This window comes from Pogoniulus pusillus, chromosome 34 (genome assembly GCF_015220805.1).
Source record: "Pogoniulus pusillus isolate bPogPus1 chromosome 34, bPogPus1.pri, whole genome shotgun sequence".
Classification (NCBI taxonomy): Eukaryota; Metazoa; Chordata; class Aves; order Piciformes; family Lybiidae; genus Pogoniulus; species Pogoniulus pusillus.
The window spans coordinates 8,199,467-8,225,184 of record NC_087297.1 but is presented as its reverse complement, the minus strand read 5'-3'; the positions used below and the strand labels follow the sequence as shown (position 1 = coordinate 8,225,184).

Genomic DNA, 25,718 nt, shown 5'->3' with positions numbered 1-25,718 from the left:
AGAGGCAAATGCAGGCCAAGGGGCAGAAGGGCACTTAGGAAGAACAGCTTTGCTTAATCTACGGGCTGAAGATTAGATATTCAATTCCAGTCAAAGTTATGGTACCCTGGGTTATGTCGTGGGTGTGGAAGATACTGCAGTGGCTTCTTTCCAAGTGTAAAAGCAGACTGGTTTATAGGAGATTATTTTGGGTTAAAAGTCACTGTGACATCAAAACTTTTGGTTGCCTAATTATGTGAGTTTATGAAAGAAAATAAAACACAATTGGCTGCTTCTCACAGATCAAATGGTTCCTTTCTTGCTGCCTTTTGGGTTTTTTGGCCAAGTGATAATTAGAGAAGGACTGGGACCCCAGCAGGATCTTCTAGTGAATAAAAAGGATAAAATAGTTTGAATAAGGGGAAAGGGGGAAAGGTGGTGATAAGGTGGGGGAGAAAACATAGATGGGGGAGGGGGGGGAGAAAACTAAACGGGATGAAGATAAGAATATATACACCAGAAAAGCTCTGTAAGCACTGCAGCCCTACAAAGCATGTGGTGTTGCCCTGGTTTCAGGTATGGTCTGGCACAGTGCTAAAGGCTCCATGAAATTTTGGAGTAACTAAGGCATCACTTCCAAACACTGTTAGAAGAACTCTTAAGAGGCATTTTCCTTAACATCTGACACTAAATCTTTGCTAGTTTGTCTTAATCTCAGTCTTACAATATTTTCTAGCATGCTGGGCTTTGCTGGTTTATGTTGTGGCTCGTTTTGTTCTCCAAAAAGCACCAAGGAACTGAGTGTCTTTTGATGTGTTTGAGTAGTTTATGGAGGGGGTTTGTGATGTGCTATGAGAAAGCCAAGCCTTTGACAGCAGCTTCCCTGCTATTGAGAAACACAGAGCTCTGGCTCCAAAGTGTCAATCGATACAAAGCTGACCACTCACCAAGAGAGGTACTCTAGAAACCATGAAGCTTATTTAGGATAAACAGGACTCTTAACTCCTTGTCCTGCTGGTCTGACAACTGGGTTTTGGTTGGGCTGAATCACTGCAGCGCTCCAAAGCACCAATTCCTGAACCCTTGGCAAGAGAAGGGAGCAAATCTGCAGCACAGCAAAAGAAAGCTGGGCAGTGGGAAGACTCATCCCATAGCAGAGGGAAGTCAATTTCCCTACCTACCTTGCCCGCTCCTCCAGACACGGAGGCAAAAAGCTTCAGGTGAGCTTCTTCCCAGCGAGATGCTGAAGGGAGAGGGCTGCACGCTGCAAAGCCAGCAGCCTGCCACTGAGAGGAGCTGAAATCCAGCCATCATCCGTGGCATGGACCTGCTCCAGCACTGCCCCTTCACAGGCATTCCTCCTCCTCCTCGCCTCCTGGGGGTCAGATTTCACCTCTGATGTATCAATAGAAAGTCCAACAAGCAGAATGCTGCCCTGAGTAACAAGGCAGCGGAGGAGGAGCTGGGCTGCCATAGCATGCACAGCTTTCAAGGATTCAATGGAATGCACTCCTAAGGATCCTATGGAGAGTACAACCTATAGGTTATGCACTTATCTGTGTACCAGCCCGTGGAGAGTAAGCTATGCTTAGGTCCAGCAATTTTTTAACCTGAGGAAAATGAAAGACTAAATCTTCTGTTCTGATGCCCAGCACTAGCAGAGAGACCCATGACAACACGTGTAAGTACTCTACATTCTAAGCAAAACTTTAGCAGTGCCATCTTTACCAACAGCTGCAACAAAATCCATCCTCTTCCACAGGATTCAAAGGCATCTAATGGTTAAGAGAGTGCAATTCAGAGAAAAGTAGCTGAACTGGAAGTAGAAAAACCTGGTTAATTTACTGCAAGATCCAAATATCCTGCATTAGCTCCTGCTGCATTCCAGTCCTGCATTAGAACTGAAAATAGCCATACATGGTTTTATTGTTTCCTCTCCCTACCTCCATTTTTCCCCAGAGAAAGCTACACTAAGATGTTTGTTTTAAAGCACTGTATGCACATTACACTGCATGTGTGTGGCAGTCTAGTCAAGCAGGCACTCCCCAGGCTGGGAATGAAGGATGGCACAGCTTGCTGCTTGGTTTTGTTGTATCAGCCACAGGATTTGGCCAGTCATCAAGAAAAATCTGTTACCTACAGACCCAGTTGCATCTTGACAAATAATCCAAAGGGTCTATACTAAAACAAAGTGAAGGTTCCCAAAAATCCCATGCTCTGGAGCACAATGAGTCCCCCCACTCCAGGAATTTCTACACTAGGTAGAATGAAACTAAACCCAAACTTTTTTATTTTGAGAAACACAACCCACAAGCCTTCAGCTCTGTAAACTGTGTTGGCTAATGCCACAAAACCTGAAGGCAGCAAAATTTCCCCTGAGCCTCATGTTCAGTGCAATGAAAATGTTTCTGGTTATCTGTATGTGCTAGTTTGAAGCAAGCTGGAATGTTTTGGTAGAAGAACTAGATAATGGGCAGTGAAATGAAAAACAATTGTGTCTACTTCTCTCACAGTCACGCTGAGAACTCTGGGAAGAAGAAAGACTTTTTCTCCATTTTGTTTCTCACTCTTGCTTTTGCCTTGGACCTGGTCACATCTCATTAACCCTGCTCCTACTAACCTTGCTCCCTAACCTCTTGGCTGCACCTCTTTTCTTCCTGAGAACTGGGGTAAGGTTGAGAGGGACGGGGGGAGGTGTTGGGGTGGTTTGAGAGCCCCTCCTGGGGACTCAGGTTTCTGGGAGGGGAGTTGTGCTTTTGTATTGTTTATCCTTTGTATATAACTGTATATAATTGTATATAACTGTATATATTGTAAATAGCTGCTTGTAAATTCTGCTAGCTGTAAATAAATTGCTTCATCTATATTCCTAGAGGCCGTCTGAGTTAGCTGGGGCAAATTCAAAAGTGTGGGGGGGCGGGGTAACCCCCAAACCATCACATTTTTAATTGGCGCCCAACGTGGGGCTAGATATTTCAGTGAGTGGAAATTAGCTCTGGGAATTAAGATGAAGCTAATCAAGCAGCTATTGTATTTGGTTGGTGCATTGCTCTGGTCTGGTTTTGTTTTCTTGGCATTTAGTTGGTTAAAAGGTCAAATTGTTGCTTATTTTATTGATCTGGCTTATAATAAGGCTAAAGCTAAGGTTTCAGATATGTTCTGGAGCTGGGGTGATTTTATTCTTGGTTATGCTGGTTTTAATATCTCTGAGAATATTACCAAGGACATTACAGGAGCTCTGGTCAATAATGTGACAATCAATGGAAATTCTGCTTTGAATATGGCTCTAATGAGAGTTATTCAGCCTAAGACAGGAATTCCAACTGTTTGCATAGGCACATGCTCGTGTAAAACTGTTTTTCTTCTCACAATTTTTAATATTTGCCTCATGATTTTAATATTCATATTAATTTTGGCATTATTGGTGAAAAATTCAAAACCAGCTTCTGTAAGAGTTAGGAAAAATTCTGTGTCTCAGAAGCAGTCTCTTTCACAGCAAAACAAGGGAACACAGTCATCGGCTTCCCCCTTGCCAGCCTCTGCCCCTCCTTCTCCAAGTGCTGGGAACGCGGCCAATGTTCCCGCCAATAACGTAAACAATGATAGCAAAAACAAAAATAATGGTCAGAGTTTAGCAGGAGCCTCAGGAGCACAGACAGGTACCCAAAATCAGAATGTTCCTAGCAACAATCAAAACACGTCAGGGTTGGCAGGCATCCCAGGAGGACAGGCAAACAATCCCACTAATGTTAATAATACTACTAGTGCTAGTAACGCTAGCCCAGTCAGTCCAAATCCTAATGACACCAGCTCAGCCAATTCAAACCCCCAGCCAGCAGACCAGAACCAAAATCCTCCTGTTAAAAGCAAGGCAGATCTGAACTCACAAGTTCCAAGTCAGACCTCCAATAATTCAAATGCTCCAGGTCAGACCCCTAAGGATTCAAATGCTCCAAGTCAGACTCCTAAAGATTCAAATCCTCCAGCAGACACATCCAAGTCTGTTGCTGCTCAGGCCCTTCTGGCACCTGCTAAGGCAAAAGCTAAGACAAAGAGTGGTTCGCAGGAGGATGTAAGAGATGGGACCTCTGGTGATCAGCAGCAAGAGGAGGAAGAGGAGGCAGTTAGTCTGCGAGACCTTGTAGATGTGCTGAGACAACAATACTCAAGTGAGAGGAGCACTGGGAGGTTAGCTGCCAGGAGAGAGGATGGTTCCAATGAGTTTAGGAATGCTATGAGGAAGATTGTGTTAGGCCCGGCACCACCAGAACAACAGGAGGAAGAGGAGGAAGATGACATCCAAGGCTCCAAGGATCCACTCAGAGAGGTCAGGGAAGTTAGGAAGGAATACACAAGGGAATCAGGTGAGCCAATCTTAAGCTGGCTAGTGAGATGCCGTGGCATTGGTGCTAATGCCCTGCAGGTAGGAGACAAGTCTGCCAAGCAGCTGGGACCACTCACTAAGGAGAGTGGAGTGGACAAACACCTAGCAAGTCCTCTTGGTAGGGTTAGCTTGTGGACACGCCTTTTGTTGGCTGTGGCTATGAGATATCCTTCCCGAGATGATTTGCCATGGGCCGCCAAGAAGTGGAACACCGTTGAGCAGGGAATTAAGCTTCTGAAGGAGTTTGCTGTGAAGGAAGTGCTTTATGGAGATTATGGCACTCATGAGCCTGACGATATTCCTTTGGGAACAGGTCTCATGAAGAAGCTGATTAAGCTTGCTCCTTCATCCTATGCTAACATCTTGGCCAGTAAGTTTCTAGCAAGGAGTGATAATGGAAGATCTTTCACTGTTGGTGAATTCACTGACCAGCTCAGGCAGATAGAGGACAGCTTGTCACATTCTGGTATAATCTCTGCCATACAAACTATGACCACAGAGATGAAAAATACTATGAAAGAACTGAAGGAGGACCTTACAACCTCAATTTCCAATCTGGTAAAGGATACCGTTCCTGCATCATCTGAATGGGTGCATGTTTCTGCAGTCAGGAACAGACGCCCACCTCCTGCAAGGCAATTCCAGCCTAGGAGGAGACAAATTCCACCCAGACAGCAGCAATCACGTGCGTCACTGTGGATACTTCTGCGTGACACATATGGTGAGAACATGAACAAATGGGATGGTAAACCTACTTCAGCTCTTTCAAAGAGGGTCAGGGATCTGCAGAGTGGCAGAAACAGAGGCAATAATGCCAGAAAAGTAGCTGTCACTTCTTCAGCTCCCGAGAGCAACTGCAATTGTTCCAACAGTTGCAGTTCCTCTCACAACTACACCAATCACTGTGTACACCCCACATGCCATGTTCAGCATTAGGGGTGCCCTGCCTCCAGCCAGGAGGAGGAAAGGGATAGTGGAGAGAACCGAATCTATTGGAATGTATTCATTAGGTGGCCTGGCAGTTCAAGAGTTCGGAAATACAGGGCTTTAGTTGACACAGGTGCTCAGTGTACTTTATTGCCATCAAATTGCAAAGGGACAGAGTCCATTTCTATCTTTGGAATCACTGGTGGATCTCAAGAGTTAACTAAGGTACAGGCTGAGATCAGTTTAACTGGTAAAGAGTGGAAGACACATACTATTGTAACTGGTCCTGATGCGCCTTGCATTTTGGGAATTGACTTTTTGAGACAAGGTTGTTTCAAAGATCCTAAGGGTCATAAATGGGCTTTTGGAATAGCATCTGTAGAGATTGAGGATGAAAAGTTGAAATTGTCTGTTAGACCTGAACTTTCTGATGAATCTGCAGTTGTGGGACATCATGACATAGAGGACCTGGAAGTGCCAATTGCAACTCAAACTGTTCATCATAGGCAGTACAGAACTAACCGTGACTCTTTGTTGCCCATTCATCAGCTGATTCGTCAGTTGGAGAGTCAGGCTGTCATCGAGAAAGCTCATTCACCTTTCAACAGTCCCATCTGGCCTGTGCGTAAACCTACGGGCGACTGGAGACTGACAGTTGACTTCCGTGCCCTCAACGAGGTGACGCCACCCATGAGTGCAGCTGTGCCGGACATGCTGGAACTCCAGTACGAGCTGGAATCGAAGGAGGCTAAATGGTATGCAACCATAGACATTGCTAATGCTTTCTTCTCTATTCCCATAGCAAAGGAGTGCAGGCCTCAGTTTGCATTCACCTGGAGAGGAATCCAGTACCAGTTTAACCGTTTGCCTCAGGGGTGGAAACACAGCTCAACCATCTGTCACTCAGTCATCCACAATGCACTGGAGAAAGGTAAAGCTCCAGAGCACATCCAGTACATCGACGACATCATTGTGTGGGGCCAAACTGCTGAGGAAGTCTTCGAGAAAGGTAACAAAATCATTGACATTCTGTTGCAAGCAGGTTTTGCCATTAAGAGAGACAAGGTCAAAGGACCTGCCAAAGAAATTCAGTTTCTGGGAGCGCGGTGGCAGGATGGTCGCCGTTACATTCCTCAGGATGTGATCAACAAAGTCTCTACCATGGCAGTTCCCACCAGTAAGAAGGACACACTTTCTTTTCTTGGTGTGGTGGGATTTTGGAGACTACACATTCCTGGTTTCAGTCAGATTGTCAAACCTCTGCATGATGTGACTCGTAAGAGAAACAGTTTCGAGTGGGGACCTGAACAACAAGCAGCCTTTGATCAGATCAAACGAGAAGTAGTCCATGCAGTGGGCTTAGGACCTGTGAGATCTGGTCCGGACATTAAAAACATTCTGTACACGGCTGCCAGTGACAATGGTCCAACTTGGAGTCTTTGGCAGAGAGCTCCAAATGAGACACGTGGTCGTCCACTTGGTTTCTGGGGACGTTGTTACAGAGGTTCAGAGACAAATTACACTGCAACTGAGAAAGAGATTCTAGCAGCCTATGAGGGAGTGAAAGCAGCTTCTGAAGTGATTGGAACTGAGTCACAATTGCTTTTAGCTCCTAGACTGCCAGTTCTAAACTGGATGTTCAAGGGCAAAGGTTCATCACCACATCATGCCACAGATGCAACCTGGTCTAAATGGATGGCTTTGATAACCCAACGAGCACGAATGGGTAATCTTGATCGACCTGGTCTAGTAGAGGTGATCACCAACTGGCCGGAAGGCACAGACTGTTCCAAACCTCCAGAGGAGAAAATAACTCGTGCTGAGGAAGCTCCTCCCTATGGTGATCTCTCCGATCAGGAAAAGAACTATGCTTTGTTCACAGATGGTTCCTGTCGTCTTGTTGGGAACAAGCGAATATGGAAGTCAGCGGTTTGGAGTCCAACCAGGAGAGTTACCGAAACGAAAGATGGCGAAGGAGAATCCAGTCAGTTCGCTGAGGTAAAAGCTGTCCAACTTGCTCTTGATGTGGCTGAACGTGAGAATTGGCCTATCCTTTACCTCTACACCGACTCGTGGATGGTAGCCAATGCTCTATGGGGTTGGCTGAAGGACTGGAAGAAGAATGGTTGGCAGAGGAAAGGAAAGCCTATTTGGTGTGCTGATCTATGGCAGGACATTGATGCACGGCTGGAGAGAACTCCAGTGAAGGTGCGGCACGTAGATGCACACATGCCTAAGAGCAGAGCTACTGAGGAACATCAACATAATCAGAAGGCAGACCAAGCTGCTAAGATTGCTCAAGTTGATACCAACTCTGAACTTGACATTGACCTTGATTGGAAACACCGAGGTGAGCTGTTCTTAGCTCGGTGGGCCCATGACTCATCTGGACATCAAGGCAGAGATGGAACATACCGATGGGCTCGCGATAGGTCAATTGACTTGTCCATGGACGCTATCACCCAAGTCATCTATGACTGTGACATTTGTGCTGCTATTAAGCAGGCTAAGCGAATCAAGCCCTTATGGTATGGTGAGAGATGGTCAAAGTACAAGTATGGTGAAGCCTGGCAGATTGATTACATCACTTTACCTCGATCTCGTTCTGGCAAGCAGTATGTGCTAACGATGGTAGAAGCCAGCACTGGATGGTTGGAAACCTATCCAGTTCCGCATGCTACTGCACGTAACACCATTGTTGGTTTGGAGAGACAGATCTTGTGGAGACATGGAACTCCAGAGAGAATTGAGTCAGACAATGGTACTCATTTCAAGAACAATCTTGTGAAAAACTGGGCCAAAGAGCATGGTATTGAATGGATCTATCACATACCCTACTATGCACCAGCTTCAGGGAAGATTGAACGCTACAACGGTTTGCTGAAAACCACCCTAAAAGCCATGGGGGGTGGAACTCTGAAAAACTGGGATAAACATTTAGTACAAGCTACCTGGTTGGTAAATAGTAGAGGTTCAGTAAACAGAGCAGGACCTGCACAATCAGATTTGGTCCAAACAGTAGACGGTGATAAAGTTCCTGTTGTACGTGAGAAGAATCTGTTAGGGAAAACTGTTTGGGTATTTTCTCCTTCGGGCGAAGGGAAACCTGTCCGAGGGGTGGTTTCTGCTGAAGGTCCTGGTCATACATACTGGGTAATGCAGGAGAATGGTGAAATCCGGTGTATTCCACAGAGAAATCTAACCTTAGCTGAGAGAGTTTAAATTCAAACTGTTAGGAGTTTTCTTTTTTAGGTAACATCGGCGCCCAACACTGAGAGAATCTACGATAGAATCTACAGCACATGAGCACGAACCCAACATCACCTGGGAGTCCCTGTTCTGAGCTTTTGAATCACCTACATCTGATTGAAGTGTGAACTGAATTGTATATATTGTTTTAGTGTAAATATTGGTTTGGATTAGATTGGATAGTTCTCAGCGATGCTCTGAGCGAAGTAGACAAGGGGTGGATTGTGCTAGTTTGAAGCAAGCTGGAATGTTTTGGTAGAAGAACTAGATAATGGGCAGTGAAATGAAAAACAATTGTGTCTACTTCTCTCACAGTCACGCTGAGAACTCTGGGAAGAAGAAAGACTTTTTCTCCATTTTGTTTCTCACTCTTGCTTTTGCCTTGGACCTGGTCACATCTCATTAACCCTGCTCCTACTAACCTTGCTCCCTAACCTCTTGGCTGCACCTCTTTTCTTCCTGAGAACTGGGGTAAGGTTGAGAGGGACGGGGGGAGGTGTTGGGGTGGTTTGAGAGCCCCTCCTGGGGACTCAGGTTTCTGGGAGGGGAGTTGTGCTTTTGTATTGTTTATCCTTTGTATATAACTGTATATAATTGTATATAACTGTATATATTGTAAATAGCTGCTTGTAAATTCTGCTAGCTGTAAATAAATTGCTTCATCTATATTCCTAGAGGCCGTCTGAGTTAGCTGGGGCAAATTCAAAAGTGTGGGGGGGCGGGGTAACCCCCAAACCATCACACTGTACCACAGTGAGAGCCAAGAACTACTGAACCTTGGCAGAAGTCATGTGGATAATAATTTTAGCCAGCCTCTAATGATACTAACAGAAGATGGGAGACAGAATCCACTGCTCTTCAGAAAACATCCTGGCAGGAGCGTTAAAAGAGCAATGCTTATTGCAAGCTAGCAACTGATGTGAATCCAGCTGCTCGTTACACAATACTTGGTTTCAGGAGGCCTGACCTCTTCCTTCTCCATGTAGTTTCACCTTTCTGCCACAAATTATTACCTCCTTAGTTGTGTCACTTCAGCTGTGCAAGGGACAGGCCCACAAGAAAGATTTGGGTTGAAAACTGTGGGAATCTAAAAAGGGAGTCAGCTAAATGTGATAAATGATGTATCTGTGGAGCTCATCCCTGTGTTGACACAGTAAGATTGAGGTTAGAAACATAGCAAACTGGTATGCTTGCCTTGTGTAGCATTTGCATGGAAGCAACAGAGCTTAGAACCAAGAATAGAATAGAATCAACATGGTTGGAAGAGATCTTCGAGATCATCCAGTCCAACCTAGCACCCAGTCCTATTCAATCAACCAGACCATGGCACTAAGAGCCTCATCCAGGCTTTGCTTGAACACTTCCAGGGATAGCAACTCCACCACCTCCCTGGGCAGCCCATTCCAATGTCAATCACTCTCTCTGGGAAGAATTTCCTCCTAACATCCAGCCTAGACCTCCCCTGGAACAACTTAAGACTGTGCCCCCTTGTTGTGTTGCTGGTTGCCTGGCAGAAGAGCCCGACCCCACCTGGCTACAACCTCCCTTCAGGTAGTTGTAGACAGTAATGAGGTCATAGCCAATACCTCACTCTTACCTCACTGTTATCCAGTAAGAATGTTAAAAACAATATTTTACCCAATCCCTGTATTTCATAACTTGTAGAATTACCACAGCTTGTAGCATGGCACGTAAGAAGACTGCTGCTACAGCAATAAATGGCTTCAGCTTTGGCTATTATGTTTACATATTCTTATGTCACTGTTATTTTGTCCATCACTAATTAATATATACTGCGACAGGAAACCAATGACTTCTCTGCTTGCCTCACCTAAGCATGTGGCAAAGCAAATACACCCCCAACACCTCTGCAGTAAGCAAAATCAAGTTCTATCAGGCAGCAAGCACACAGAATTCTGTTGCTCATTTCCCCAAGCAGGGTATGTGTCTATCTACCTGTGGAAAATGCCATAACCTCTGGTTTTTGCATTGCCAGATCCAAGCCAGAAGAGACTGAGACATCAATAAAAGTGCCCAGGAAACTACTTTAGGAAAATTTACTTAGCAGTAGAAAGTGGACTGGAATTCAGATGGCCAGAGGTTTATTTCTAGCTTTCTAAATGATCCTCAAGTCAAAACCACTTCACTGTGAGCCACCTCCAGTTTTCCTTCCAAAGAAGGGAAGAAAAATAATTAGTGTTGCAAAGAAAGGCATTAATAGTCTTCCTTTATACATTTATTATTTTCCACACACACAGCCTGATTTTCTTTCCAAAGCACTCATTCAATTACATGAAAACAACATCCTGCATCTGACAAATATTGCACATTTAAGGAAGGCCACGAGGTGAAGAACAGAGGGAAGGATATAGAAAGAGGAAATGAAATTAGGCTTGAATTCTGTCTGGGAAAATTAGATTCAAGTCCAGCCTTTGCAGGGGACAGTGGATACAAGTGGTGATGCTGATACGTACAATGCACTAATCCCTAGTGCTCACCAGCTTATACAACCTGCATCCTCCGGGTGTGCTACTTGGGACCTTTGGGACAGTGTGCACAAGTGCTGAGCAGTCAGTATAGGCTGAACTCAACAAGTATACAAAACACTTGAGCAGTTTTAAGATTAAGAAATGTCAAATCCTAAGAGAAAGCAAACAATCCAACAAACCAAAACCACAGCAATCAGTAGGGGGCCCTTTTGACTTCTGTGGTGCCCACAACTTTTTGTGGTGCAAAGATGAGTGGCAATGAGCACAACAGACAGAAAACAAGGGCAAAGATTAGAGAGTTTGTGTGTCAAAGCCATCACTAAGGCTGCACAGGCAGCTATATGACTGATATGCCCAACTCATAGATGCTGTTAGACACTCTAGCATATGGCTTTTTACTTACACATTGTATCTTCACAGTGGAATAGTTTCCAGTAGCAGGGAACTCAAAAGGTGTTACACACCACAGTACAAGGCAGGCAAGCTTTGCCTGGACATCTCCATCTCCTTGCTGCAGTCAGATGTAGACATTTGGTGTTCCACCAGTATCAACGATGAAGGTGGACCTCTGCTACACACCTGTCACAGCTGCCCCATGGAGGATCCTTCAACTGCCCATACTGCTCCACCTGTGACTGCTTGGAGAGAGTACACGTCTTGAGCCTACTTAACTCCGAAAGATCCCAGGAGAGAGGGAGTCTTTCACTCTGGCCTTTCTAGAGAAGCAAGCTCTCACTTAGACTGGCATTTGTGTCTGCTGCTCACCAGCAACCTGCTCTGTGAAGGGGACTTCCAGACAACCAGCATCTCCCAGGACAGGTCCTGACTGCAAGCTGCCACTTCTTTCTGACTGTACTATCAATGAACTACGAAGAGTAAGACAAGTTCTTGCTGCTTCTCCTACTGCAATTGCTGCTTTCTTCTGTGATGAACATTTTGCTTAGCCAGCATGTCTCAGATTTAAAGAAATGATTGATTTTAAAAGGCTAAAAAGGCAAAGGAGATCTGTATCTTCCCTTTGCTGCTTTTTGATTTTCTTTTCAACTACAGATAGCTCACAGTGGCTGCTCATTTGAATTCTTTGTGTTGTTCCAGGAAGTGAACACATTGGAGCCTTCCTTTTCCTTCTTGCTTTGGGGGAAAAAAACCACACAAACCAGAAAAACCAAAACCAATATTGCATAGTCTTTTGTATGTCAACATGGCAATAGAGACCATCCAGGAGACATAAACTGGCTTGTAATTTCTTTTTCTGGAAGCTAATCTCATTAATTTCAGCAGAACTGTTCACAAGAGAGAGCTTACCAGACCCATCTCGCAGACACGCACGAGCAGAGAACAGCCAGACTAAAAAAGTGTCACAACCAATTTGGTTTTTTCAACCTAGACAAATAAAGGAAGGGTCCCTGTGCACCTTGTGCAGTCCCCACCATCTCTTTTTCACCTGGGCCAGCATCATTTATTTGAGGAGAAAGCCCATGTGTGAAAACCTTGCATTTTTCTCCCTGTTTTTCTTGTCTTAACAACAACCCAGAAGGCAATGGGAAAAGGCCCTCAGTATTAATCTATTATTTCACAAGCACTGAATACAACGACTTCTGAACTTCCTTTTAATTAAAGAACATTAAAGTTGTTTAATTAGGCAGCTTTCTTTTAATTAGAGTAGGTGGCTTTTTCCCCATTCCACAGTGACACACAGCAGGGAGATTAAAAGACTGCTGGAGCATTGTCTTCCTCCCAGATGCAGTGGGCTCAACAATGATCTGCTGGACACCTCCAGGTCACCAAGAGCAGCTGGAGGGGTGGCTCCCCCAGATCTGCTCATCTCTTATCAGTTGGATTCTGAAATCTGGTGAAAAGGGGGAGGTGGAGGCTGAGGGTGTCTGACTGCAGCTGGCTGAGGCCACAACCCAGGAGAGCATCTCAAGTGATGTTGTATAATTGAGAGCACTTTTTGGTCAATTATTCATAAATCAGTCATGGTTAGAGGCAGGAGAGTACAGAGCCTGAGCTAGCATGCAGCAGCAAAACCAGATTGGTTTCAACAGATTTCAACATGGAAAATGTTGAACATGTCTTTTGAACCTGCAAAGTCCCATTGACATAAAGCAGAAGGCTACTGAAGACTTACAAATTCTTGACTCAGGGACTGAAATTGTCTCTTTTGCAAAGAGTGTTGTGCTGATAAACCATCAAATGCCTTTTGAAGAGCTGCATGTTAGTGTCTGCCCAAGTGTGGTGACATGATGGGCTGCAGCCCAGCGCTTCAGTCATCTGTTCCCAGGTTAATGACCACGGCAGCCAGAACAGCCCTACTTTTAACACAAGATGTGTCATGACTTAAATGTGTACAGTGTGTTCCCAGGCAGCACTTCAAACTACACTGAAATGGAAGAAAAATACAAACCCTTAGTGAAATGAAAAATCTACTCATTGTATAAGCTTGGAAGAAGTTTCTGCAAGACTTAAATTAGAAGCCTTACTCAATCTCTCAGAGGCTTTTAGCAACTTATATGTGTTTGTGTTTAATAAAAACCTGGTAGAGGGTTCCAGCTAAATTAAATTAAACTAGTTCTTAATTCCTGTGTTTTGAAAAGGCATCACGTTAACACCGCGCTGACTTTCTTCATGGAAATATGATTCAGTTCCTTGGCTCACACATCACTGTTACTAACCCAGCACACTGGAGGGAAAGAAATAAAATCACAGCTGCTGTCTCTGAGGTCCTGGAGACAAATGTCTGAGAGCAAAGAAAACAAAAGAAACCTAAAGAGAGAGCTAAACCTTGTTAAGCATTGTCTGGAAGGTTTGTGGCTGCCTCTGACTAACCATGCACTCCTATTTTTCAACATCTGAGTCATCCCCCTGGGCACTGCACCTCTATGCAAATAAATAAATAAACAGAAGCCCACAGAGTAACAGCAAATATGGGAGAGTGGTGAGGAGGAGGAGGAGGATAGGATAGGTCTGGTCAGGGCAGTGAAAAGGAAGAAAACAAACCTCAAGGGCAAATACTTTCCATAACCAAAAAGGATCAGAAATAAACCAGCAAACAATCTATACCATATTGGCAAAGATCAACATTGGCATCTCTGCTCAAGATACAGTCTAAGAATCATAGAATCGTTTTGGTTGGAAAAGACCTTTAAGATTATCCAATTCAACCATTCTCTAACTCCACCAAATCTGGGGATAAACCATGTACCTCGATGCCACATCTCTGCCTCTTTGAAACTCCTCCAGAGATGGTGATCCAACTACCTTGCTGATGAGCCTACTAGAGTGTCACTTACCAAAACAGAAAAGCCCAAAATCTGGCCTGCAGTTGCTAAGTTTGGCTGTACTGCAGCACAGTACATTTTCAGAACCACCCTGGCTCACAGAGCAGGACTGGACACCCTTCCTCTCCCCTTTTCACAAGGCCCTGGACCACAATATCGTGATGGGGATTCACTTTCTTTATACATAGCCAGGGAGAATAAAATCATTACCCTTCAAAAAGCCTATAGAGGCTGCTTTTCCCCACCTAGAAACACAGCATTGTGTCCTGCATGAACACAAGCAGCTCAGGCAAGCTGCCATCTGCAGAGCTTGCAAAGCAACACCTGGTTACTGTGGTTGCCCTTCACTGGCACTGGCCACTGCCTAGGGCCTGGGTGTCCATCGTTGTGTGCCTTGCAGTCCCCTCCAGCACTTCTGCAGGTGGCTGGAAAAGTGCCACCCCTTGTGTGTGCAGCCACATGAGACTGGCTTTGTTTTTCTACAGACTTGGCATGGGAAAAGGCAGTTAGAGGAGATGCACAGCAGCCAGCAGGTCACACTGCAGGATGGGCTGCTCTTCAGAAAGAGAACTGACTGCAGTTGTCAACATCTCTTTGCCAAGGCTCATGAGGCATCCCACTAGGAAACCAAGCCAGTATTTAAAACATGCAGCAAAACCCAATGTTTTCCTTCCCTGCATGGCATGAGGCATGAAGGCACTCAGAACCCACCTGGATGTGTTCCTGGGTGAGTTACTCTAGGTGACCTTGCTCTATCAGGGTGGTTGGACTAGATCCTCAGAGGTTCTTTCTGAGTCTCACCAAGCTTCAGTTCTACGATTAAGTGTTCAACAGCAAACTCCCTTTTCCTACTGTTGCTGCATTCCAGGGTAAGTTCAGTTAAACTCTCACTTTTCCTCTCACCTATGCCGTTAATTGCCTACCTGTAATTAAATTGAACACAGGAGTACAGTAAATGACAGAATGGCTCAGTGTTTGAGCCTTGCTGCCTCGTAAAAGTACTGATTTGGGCTACAAGTGATACCCACAAAGCACAGCTAAAAGATCAGCCTAAAACCAACAGGAACTTTTATATGGACCAATGGTCTCTGGCTTAGGCCCCTTCCAAACACCAGGTTTTCACAAGTTACTCCAGCTGCCACTTGTATTTATTCTATAAACACCACATGCTAAGTGTAAATTGCATCGTCGCCACCACTGATTACACCCCAGACACTTCTATACAACTTATGGGTGGTGGAATCCAGCTTTAGGCTGAAGGCCAAGAAAGACCTCTCCAACTGGGCTGTGTAACAGAGGGGGTTTTGAAATAAAATACTGAATCAGCCAGCATTTGGGAGAGAAAGAGATTCTGTTTATAACATCCTAGACTTGCTGCATAGGTGATACAGCACTTACCAGCACTGAGTCTGAAGAGAGAACCACCATGGCCAGCCCTGTCCCAAGCACACATAGCCAGCTCGTGTGGATCTTGCCATCCTGTCCAGTTGACAAACAGATTACTACATCAGCACCCATAGACCAGATCTTGCTTTTCAATGTTTTTTGTCCCACAGATTCCTGCAGGCAGAAGGTATATCACAAGGAAAACCCTAAATGAGTAGCATAGGCTGTCTCAAAGGCTAGGAGTGGATAAAAGTAAGGTGAATGAAGACCTTTAGAGTCATGCCTTATTTTTTGCAGGACTTGTCCATCTCTAAAAACACCATGAAGAATATGCTGTTAGTCATCAAGGCCATTTTCAGCTCAGAAATGCAGTTAAAGGGCCTTAAGAACACGCACAAGAAAACACTAAATGGTGTCCCTGGGTCACACTGGTAATTACCTTTATGAATTTGCAGTTATTAGTAGTACACTGTATGTTTGTGAGCAAGCTCTTTCCTGCCTTATTTTACCCAAAATAACATCTCTCATACTAGATCTTCTACTTGAAAAACACTCTTTGGCCTCCCTGGGTTTGGACTGGTTTGTTTGTGCAGGGCTGGCCACATGTGTGCTGTCTCCAAAAGCCCTCAGCTCCCACGGGCTTTGCCGCCCACCACAGTGCTCAGCTGTGATTCATTGTGGCACAGGTCAAACATCTCCTGCCCTTCTGAGGTCACAGCCAGGCACCAGCCACCACAGCCTTCCTGGCAGTACATCCCACCAAGGTGTCTCTCAGCTTGTCATGCAGCACAGCCAAACAGCAAAGTGCACAAGCACCAAGTTTGTCCATACAGTCATAGAATGTTTTGGGTTGGAATGGACCTTCCACTAGACCAGACTGCTTACAGCCTCATCCAACCTGGCTCTGGTGAGATCTCACCTGGAGTACTGCATCCAAGTCTGGAGCCCTCAATGAGGAAGGATGTGGACCTGATGGAGCAGGTCCAGAGGAGAGCAGTGGAAATGCTCAGGGAGTTGAAACACCTCTGCTACAAAAACAGGATGAGGAAACTGAAGTTGTTCAACCTGGAGAAGTGAAGGCTTCAGAGAGACCTAATAATAAACTTCCAATACCTGAAGGGGGCCTGCAAGAAGGATGCAGAGAGACTTTCTACAAAGGCCTGCAGTGACAGGACAAAAGGACAATGGGTTCAAACTAGAAAAAAAGCAGATTTACATCGGATGTTAGGAACAAGTTCTTTACCATGAGGGTAGCGGAACAGGTTGCCCAGGGAGGTGGTTGGGGCCCCTTCCTTGGAGATGTCAAGGCGAGGTTTTACAGGGCTATGGGGAACCTGACTTAGTTGAGGATGCCTCCACTGACTGCAGAGGGGGTTGGACTGGATGACCCTTGGAGGTCCCTTCCAACCCAGGCCATTCCACCATTCTGTGAATACTTTCAGGTAAGGGGCATCTCTGACATCTGCAGCTGAAGGACACATTGAGATGGGAAGGCTCTCCAAGGCAGGAACGACATGTTTGTACTGCTGTCAGAGCCCATGGGAGCTCACCCCCTGCCCCTCTGCATTAGTTTACAGCAGGAGAATCTGTACAATGACAGGACCAACAGCATGTGTAATGGCTGCTGTGATATCCTGGAGACAAACTCCATGCTCTTTATCTTCTATTTCAGTATGTATATATACACACACATGTATAGACACACAAATGCATAAAGACATGTAAGCACCAGTAGGCAGCCACTGTTTGGAGGCTTTCTAAACATATGCATAGTTTGTATATAAGAAGCCTCAGGGAAATAAAATTCCAAGAACATTATATATGCTTTCCTCATGGCAAACCTAAACTTCTTCACTTTTTAGATATCCCCTCTGATTTACTCAGCTTCCATCTGTTACACAGAATAAATCCTGCCTTGCTTTTCTGTGAAGTTACTGACTTCTGTCCTTCAGCAGCTGGCAGTGCTATTCCATTACCTTGATTTCACAGAATGGTAGAGGACACATCCATGTCTCCATAGCCCAGAACTGAGTACAGTACTCCAAATGTGGCCTCACCAGTGACCTCTCACAACAGAAGAGCAACTGCCCCTCCTAACCATCCTGGTCTGTCCTTCCTAAAGAGCCACTGGAGCATGATTAGCTATCCTAGCACATCTGCGCCTCAGGAGCTTGCTCTGGGTTATGATCTGAGTCAAGGGTAGTTTCTTTTCGGGTGCTGGGGAGCATGTCCAGCAGCTCCTTGCTGCCACTGATGAGCACAAAAGCACAGTCAGCCCCAGAAGTGTTCAAGGCTTTGAGCATCCAATTCTAGTTGAGAGGTTTCCCTGCCCATGGCAGGGGTGTTGGGAGTAGATGACCTCCAAGGTCTCTTCCAACCTAAACCATTCTATGAGTGATACGTTACAGCACTGGCAAAAGGCAGCTGCCCCAAACATAGCAAGAACGTATCTGATACCACATTCACAAATTGGCTTAAGAGAAACCTAATCCATTCCCTTGAACACTAACATGTCCCTTATGTACAAGGAGAATGAGTTAGAACACAGTATTTAAAGACTGCCTTCCTGAATCTACTGTAGCAAAGGACAACAACACACACCTACACACAGCACCGAGGGTTGGCTCATGTCCACCTCACCTACACAGCCTGAACCTTTAGTCAGTGAAAACTCTGCAGTGTGGATTTATTAACACACAGAACAGGTCACTCTGACTTTCTCTTGCTCACCTGCAGGTAATTTTCCACCAGGTCCCATTTCAGTCTGATGAGTGAGTCAATTATCTGATGAATCAGAAGCCCTAGCATCCCAACTGCTGCTCCAATTAGCCCCATCAGCAGCCATCGATTCCACTCTTCTCTGGGGACAGAAAAGCAGTTACCTCTCAGCCTCTAGCCCAGGACTACTTCCCATTCTTCCTCTCACAAACAGCTAAGTGCCACTTTTAGAGCACTCTGATTATCAGCCATGACCGCAGCAGCAAGAGGCTGGTTTTGCCAGTATCTCTTTTAAGCAGTGTATCCTTAACAAAACTCTGCCTTCAGGTGAAAACCACTGCCATTTGGGTAAGAAATATGGGTGGATTTGGGGGAGTTGTCAGGTTTTTTAGTATTATAAGTAGCAGTGCAATCTGCTTTCAGATTCTGATTGTTTGATGCCATCTCCAATTCCAGCGATGTGAGTCACTAATCCAGCATTCAGAAGAGCACTCAGAGCTCATTTCCAAGCAGTCCCTGTCTTCTGCTACTGCAACTAATGGACTCAGCACCTATCATGTACATGTGCAAACCTTTACCTCTAGTTTCTGTCTTTCCTAAAGTTATAGTTTTAGTAGTAATTGTGCAGCAATAATTTCTGATTTATTTTTAGTAACAGCATAACCTCACTGAGGGTCCTAGATAAGAGGCAGTGAATATCAAGCAAAGCCTGAGAACATCCCCACCCCCCCAAACCTCTGCAAAGTGTCTTCCTCTTAAGTCACACACATTGAGGAGCTACTAGCTTGGGTTTTTTTCCTATTCAATGATTTGTCAAGATCAAAGGCATAAGCACTTTCAAACAAAGCTGCTTGCCACATGGCCTCCACCTGCATTCCATCAGAAGTATTTTCCTATGTATAGAAACAAAAGTTAACATTTTTGTAATTCCTACCATGAGGCATGCCCATGGATTGTCCAAATTATCCACAACTTAGGCAATTTAACATTACTCAAGCTAAGTTTACCTGTATGTTGTCTCTTGTAGCCACTTCTTACAAACATTACTGTGTGAAGGCAAATAATCCAAATTCTCACAGGCTATCAAGTGGACTCCAAGAATATTTAGGATGCCAAAAGAAACAGTACGAGTCCAAGGTCTGTCTCCTTGACACTGAAAGAAAGAGAAATGGAAAACCACACCAGCATGGAGTAAGTGTGGCACACAGCATGGCTGGTTTCCACTCGGCATTGGTTTGCTCTGTGTAGACCCAGCACGGTCAAAGTAACAAATTTGTCTGAGCTGGAGCTTGCTGGTGAAGGAGTCACACCAAGACAACTCAAACTTGGACCTGTTCCCATTTAAAAAGTGATAAATGCTTTATTTGACATGCTAGCTCAGACCTTAGTTTGGGATTTGGGCACAGAAACGGTTTGAAATTAGGCTGTTCATTTTTGCCTACACATAACTCAGGTTTAGCTGATCCTGCTCCTAGTTTAAAAGAGAGCAAATGAAAGCAGACCCCACATGAGAAAAACAAGCACCTGAGCAGAGCTCCTGGCTAGGATCCCACTGGGATTCCTGTCAGGGATCCCCAGTCTGGCAACTGTGAGGGCTCCATTCAGCCCACGGAATTGGTACCATGTCATTTTCTAGTTGTGTTAGATCAAACTGGTCTACAGGAACAGATCTGAGTATCAGAGAGACTGCAGCATAAACAGGAACAGAAAATCCACTGAAGACTACAGCAAGGGGAGAAACAACTCGCTGCAAGTAAAGCTGCCTTTCTGAGGAGAGGGATGAGGCTGTCGCACTGCTCACAGACAGCACAGATATTCTCCTTCCTCCTCAGGACTGTTATGCAAACAGGATGGCTCTTTTTCCTCAACAGGAATGTCACTACCATGGGTAAGAGCATACCTGATTGTTTGTCTTTGCTGTCCCTTGTTGCCAGAAAATTGAACCTGACAGCTCCTTCTCCATCAGACATGGCTCCTCTCCAGTCTCTGCAGCTGTACTGCAAATTCCCTCAGGTACCCACTCGTGTACTCCAACTTTGAAACAACAAAACGGAGCAAGAATGAGGTCTCAAATTTTGATCCCTAATTATTTTTTCTCCTCCTTAACATAAGCCTACTACTACGCTTGCTTATGTGAAATGCCTTTCATGGACCTCTGAGAAGCAGTGCACTCATGGCCAGAGTCCAAAAGCCTGAAGACAAAAGCCAGCTTTGAGATTGCAGGGGGCACAGCTGTACCCCAGAGATGCAGTTGAGACAGCCTCACAAGGGACAGATATGGCCTTACGAATCATTCACAGGGCACTCATTATTTTACTTTGAAACCAAGATACTTTCCTTCCTCAACAGAAAAAGTTATTTTCAGAAGACCTAGATGAAGGTGGCAAGTCCAGATTAGAGCTGGAACAGCATTCTGTACCAGACTCCTCTGCTTGAAATTCATCCTGCTTGTTGCCCCGCCAAGGTTTGACCCAAACCCCACGCATTTTGGCTGTCACTGATAAATGTGTTCACACACACCCCTCCCACTGCTCAACAAGTGTTCATCTTTCTTACACAAAGCACTCCGGAGGGCAGACTGTCTGTAAAGACTGCCTAAGGACTGTCTTGCTCTCTGCTATCACCTTCATCTCCAAACATCATATAAGGATTTGTCCATTTAACCAGGAGCTCCCACAGGTCCAGCTATGCCTTGGATAAAGGCAAACAGAGGTGATGGTGAAATAATTCCTTCTCAATAGAAGATACAGGTCACTCGCATCTAGAAGGCTATATAGAAACTAATTCAAGCTGAGTAGTAGCTAGCACATAAAAAGCAAGCAGAAAGCTGTTGGCACCCCAGCGTTGTTGACAGAGCACACTGTCTTCTGAGCGGCGTCAGGGGCTTTATGTACTTCAGTTACATTCATCTCCTGTCTCTCTTCTGCCCCCTTGTCCTCAGCTGCTGACTCGTTAGCACAGCATAGGCCATTTGTGCATGTGTCATGTAAAGCACCACAGGTTTCTGCTGGCTTCTGTTTCAATGCTCATCATAAAAATCAGAAAAACACAGAAAAGCACTGGAGATTGAGAGCTAACTTCACCCTGAGGGAGCAACGTGGCAGTTCCAGCCAGATCCAATAGTAAAAGTAGAGAGTATCTAAAATGCCAAAAGAAACAGTTACTACTGTGAAGAACTCCATTCTCAGTGCACTTCAGAACACTCTATTCTTAATAGCCTGAAAGCAGAGTGGTAAAACAAAGAGCTTCCCAAGCAGTACACTGTTCAGGCACCCCACTCTGAAAGTCCAAACCACTACACTACTAACTGAGGTGACACTCAAAGGTTTTAGTAAGAAGTGTTTAACGTGCAACCTGAATGATTGCTCAAGGAAGCAAATAATCACAGTGACTGAACAGCAATACAAAACCATACCTAACTAGAAACACCATGGCTATAACCTTTCATTCCACATCATTTCAGTACTTTGAAGTCACAGCATTTAAGGAGTGGAAGCATAGTAGTAACGTTGCTTGAGAATTTAGCTATATAGGCAGTGAGTCATAGATTTGATGCTAAGGACATGTTTGAAGCGTTTCCTGGCAAAACTATAACAAATCCCAATATATTGGTCTGGGTCAGTAGTACCACATGAGATCAGTCTGAAACATCTTCATACAAAAAAAAATGTACACATGGCAGGAAAAGGCTTCAGAAAACACAAACTAAGATGACTGTCTCCACAGATCCTGACACTGAGGCAAGGAAATAAGAGATTTCTCAGAACTGGACAGTTCCAGAGGTCCAAATGCTGCACACCACCCAGAGAAATAATGTTCTGCCCTGCAACTGTAGTCCAGCAAACAACAAATAGTGTCAAAACCTACCTGCCAGAAGTCAGGGCTGCTGGTGCTTTGTCTGATAGCATGACAAAAGCAGAGCTTTTAGAAGACTTTTCCTATGTACATCATCAACTGCACACAGATAAATGATTCTATAATTTAAACATGCAAGCATGGATCATCAAGCACTTAGATTAATGTGGACTCTAAAGAAGTAGTTGCCAACAGCACACACTTCCATGCTGCGGTGGTGACACATACTTTGGGTTTGTGCAGCTCCTCGCAGTGCCAAGTTTTGCACATCAAAGGCTAAAATAAATGGAGTCACCTCAACCTGCTGTACTGCACCACAATATTCTACAATTGAAAATCTGGGAACAATCTATGCCCCAATAAAGTGGAAGCAATGACTGAAACTAAGTTAAGTTCTGTCAGGCTGAATTTCAGGAGTTCCAAGTGCTAGTTCACCTCCCAAAATCATTCTGCAAGGCTGAACACTCTCTCCCATATTACTGCAATTTTCATGACATTGGACAGGTCTGCTAGAAACACTCTCTTCCATATTTCCATAACTTCACAGCTCTGCTGTTTGAGCTCTCTCATAATTGTTACAGCTTTCATTTCTGTGACAAATGGAAAAAAGGAGACAATTTTTCATGGTCTATTCTCAAACTGAATCAGTCACAGATCTGTTTCCTCTATCAGGTTTCCTTTTTTTGTTACTTTTAAATCATCAGAAACTGCAGAGGGAAATCCTTTCCCCACTCCCTTTCTTATTCCTGAATGCTTTAAAAAATACAGTGGTAAAATATTAAGAATTCAAGATGGTAACAGCCAATGTGTTTAATCAGCAGACCTACACATCTGCGATAGTCACCAAGGAGCAGGGTGGGAGCAACACAAAGCAGCTGACGATACCTCACTTATGTCTGCAGTCATTCCTTCAGCATTTCCCAGTTAAATACACAGGTTGCTTGGGGTTTTTTTATATCCCAAGTGCCATTGTTTGTATCTTCTAAGGCCAGAATTACATTTTATCCACATTGCATATACTAAAAGCACTTTCTGTTAAGAAATGGTCAAGTCAAATCAGTATAGAACACATACATCATGAGATCCCAAGCATTGGTTAGTTGTGCATTAACCCACGAAAAATCAAACTGGTTGGAAGAGACCTCCAAGATTATCCAGTTCAATCTATCACCCAGCCCTATGCAATCAACTAGACCATGGCACTCACCCACTATATTTCCCATTGATATCATTTGGCACTGGTATAAATGAACAAGACAATATATAATTCCTAATTTTGAATGGCAGAGACTGAAAAACTTCAAATTGCCTGAACACAGGAATGCTACTTGAGAGGTGGTATGTGAGCAACTGTTTTATAGACTGGAATTCACTATGCTTTCATTTATAACTACTTATCATTTGAAGTGAAAGTATTCAGCCAGTTAGTGCAAAAAATACATTACAAACCACAGTAACACTAAGGTAGTGCGGGAAGCTGTTATTTTAACCACTGAATGGAGTTCTTATTCCTGTGGAAACTGAGGTCAGCCTGTGAAGCGTGTTCTTCTGTACAGCAGTTGTTTCCATACTTCCAGCAAGCCAGGCAATACATCCTTCGTATCATTTTAGCTCACTAACAGTTGGCACTGCAACAGAAAAGGTGTAATACACAGCTTCAGAGAATAATGCCATCACCAGAACAGGTAAAAGAAAACCCTCTCCCACAACTGCCTCATAATGTGACACCGATGCATTAATAAGGTTCAACAGGTTTTGTCTTTAATAAGAAAGGCGACAAGCATTCACTATATTCCTCCAATACCTCCCCACATCAGGTATCTTCCAAGGCCTCAGTTCTTGCCACATTTAAAAAGATTTATGAGAAAACCTATTTTGTCCCATTGTGACTCCCATATGGAATTTCTCTTCCCTAACAGAGCAGCAGCAGCTTTAAGTCACTTTGTTGTTACAGTAACATCGAGTTAGACTTGCTCAATACCAGCTGCCTCCTCCTCAAACACTCGAGCTCAGCCACATCTGGGATGATCTGGCTGAGCTTCCTAAAACTACAGGTCAGATTAAAACAAAGTAGCAATGAAACATCCTGTCTGTCAGAATGATCACCAAGTGGCCCACTAAACAAATCTTCTCATTCAAAAGAGCGCAAGAGAAGTATAACAGCCTTAGATTCTACATTCTTGTCCACAAAACTACTGAATAGCAAATACGTAGCCACAAACTCCCATAAGTAACCATGTAAAACACAAATACTTGTCTAAACAATACAGTTTATTACTGCAAGTTGAGTAAGTGTCACAGGATGCAATAAAAGCTTCCCTTAGGCATTCCCTGTACAGTACCATTTGTGAGGAATGTGCATTATTCATTTCCCTGAACACCTGAGGGACTCACTCCTGATTCTGCTGCTGCATGTCAAGTACTCCCAACTTGCTTTTAGGGAGATGAGCACAATCAAGGCAGTTGGTAGGTGCACACCTTGCAATGTTTCTGGTACTTTATTAACAATGAGTAAGGCACATTGTTTGTAACATGGATATTTCCAGAGGCTTGCTCATTGTCTCTTCAGTTTACAAAGCATGGATCACACCACCTTTGGGTTTTTGTTTCATGGCAGACTGATCTTCCCTTGACCAACCAAACACAAGAACTTAGGCAATGCTCCAGAGCACAAAGCTAGCTGAAAGCCCAGGTAATGACCACCAGTATGACATGAATTCTCAAATGGAATTTGAAATACTGTATTTGCAGGTTTTGCACTTTGACCCTTGCATGACTGGCTCAAAGTGGTACTCCGCTTCACAAGATGTACAAACACAGATTTGCTTACAATAGTAGTCAAATCTTGCCAAAAGAACACAACTTAAATACTTACAACTACAATTCTGGCATCTAACTAAGTTACCTAAGAGAAACTGCAAGGACAAAAGAAAAACAAATCAAGCACACACTGATCAGAGTATCTGTAAGAAAGCTTAACCTTTCTGGAGGAGAGTAAGCAGCAGTGATCCAAAACCTTCTTCAGGTAACAGAAGAGTTTTAATGAGGCTCTCAACTTTAAGCAGCAAAGACATTTTAAAAATTCATAATTACACTTAGACTTGTTCCAATGTGAGCAAAACACAACCACACACTCAAGCTCTGCAGCAATATTTTTACAGTCATTCTAGTACATACCCTGGTGTCAGGCATCAGGTCAAGACCATCCACCCTTTTTTCTTTCTGCAAAACCTGTGTACAGCTGGATATGCAGATTCTCATAAATACAAATGTTGAGATTACAAGGAAAAACAGCCACTGTGAGATCAGCTTAAACCACAATCAACCAACTCCTTTTCATGCTCTGTGAATAAGTCTCTTTAATATATCTTGCCAACCATGTAACAGTCTCAAGTCTCTCCTTCTCAAGTTTATATTGAAATTTTCCCAAAAACTCACATCTCAGAACTG

At 44.2% G+C, this 25,718-nt stretch overlaps 1 pseudogene; it reads right to left on the bottom strand.

Annotated features, from left to right (window-relative positions):
* The window catches only part of LOC135189817 (uncharacterized), an 81,562-nt pseudogene extending 62,077 nt beyond the window's left edge, over positions 1-19,485 (bottom strand).
* Positions 19,486-25,718: the final 6,233 nt, after the last annotated feature.